Source organism: Sinocyclocheilus rhinocerous, unplaced genomic scaffold (genome assembly GCF_001515625.1).
Source record: "Sinocyclocheilus rhinocerous isolate Xijiao unplaced genomic scaffold, SAMN03320098_v1.1 scaffold135, whole genome shotgun sequence".
Lineage (NCBI taxonomy): Eukaryota > Metazoa > Chordata > Actinopteri > Cypriniformes > Cyprinidae > Sinocyclocheilus > Sinocyclocheilus rhinocerous.
The window spans coordinates 550982-552448 of NW_015632028.1; the positions used below are offsets into that span (position 1 = coordinate 550982).

At 29.2% G+C, this 1467-nt stretch overlaps 1 protein-coding gene across 5 annotated transcripts in view; it reads right to left on the minus strand.

Annotated features, from left to right (window-relative positions):
• Positions 1 to 1467, minus strand: part of LOC107742054 (GTPase KRas) — an 11884-nt gene that overhangs the window by 6127 nt on the left and 4290 nt on the right. The window lies entirely within an intron of this gene.

The window sequence follows — 1467 nt, forward strand, 5'->3', positions numbered from 1 at the left end:
AGTGAAGTAGGCTACATAATAAATAATATTTTGGCATTCAAATACATCGCGAATACGGAAACATTTGATTTTGTGTCGAATGAGAGACTCAACGTTGGTTTCAGTTTCGTTTTAACCTAAATTAATTTGTTTTGGCTTGTCATTTATATTGCTATAGCTTCTTATATTTTTAATTCTTGTTCTTTTCTAAATACCGTTAATTGAAAGGATTTGTTGTGGAGTGAGGGGAACTAAAACAGCCTAGCTATGTTTACAGTGTTTATTATAATGTTTGTAAACATTTCGCGTCGGCATTAGGCCTATTTCTGAATGAAATAAAATGCGACTTATGTTTTTTTCCCCCTAAAAAAACACACTTTTATACGCGTAGTGTATTTTAACCACGCAGCAAACAGTTTTAAATATTTTGATAAATTATTGAAGAAAAAAAAAAATATATATATATATTTTTAAACAGTTTAACTGATTGTATTACTAGGTCAAAATTCTTACCGTCGGTTAACCGGTTAAAATGAACATCCCTACCTCTTAGTGATAAATATTTTTTTAAACAGCACAAAATTTAAAATACACACATACATACATACATACATACATACATATATATATATATATATATATTATATACACACATACATACATACATGCATGTATGTATGTATGTATGCATGCATGTGTGTGTATTTTAGTTTTTTAAACATTGTAATAAACTAAACTGATAACAGTTTCTATAATAATAAATAACAATTTTCTACTATTTCCTTTGATTTCAGTAAAATGTGACCAGACATGTTCTTGAAATGCTTTACAAGACTCACCTTAAATGGTTGTATTCTGTATTCTGGTTATTTTCAACTTTTATTATAGATTTCAAACCATGTTTAACACAATAATGCATTAGCATGACATTAAAGACAACATGAAATGGCATTCACAACTCATTTAACTTCCATAATAATGCATTTCTAAGCAAAATAATATTGTGAAAAAAATTAATTAAATGTAGGTTGGGGTAATTTTATGCTTTGGAATTTGACTGAATCCTACGCCGCTAGGATATTATAGAATCATTTTAATTGTGGTCTTAGTTGCGTCAGCATAAAAGTGGTTTCAGAGGTGGATAAAAGTTTATGGTAAACAAATATAACTTTTTTTATAATGACGAGCAGTGCACAAGTACAAAGGACATTTATTTATAAAAAAAAAGAGTTGATTTTGATTTCATGTTGTCTTTAAACCAGTTTTAAAGGGGTCATATGATGCTTTTTTAAAGATCATTATTTTGTGTATTTAGTGTAACAGAATATGTTGACATGCTTTAATGTTCAAAAAACACACTATTTTTCAAATACTGTACATTATTGTAAGTCCTCTATGCCCCGCCTCTCTCAAACACTTTGTTTTCTACAAAGTCCCTCCTTCCGACAAATGCAGTCTGCTCTGATTGGCCAGCTGACACAGTGCATT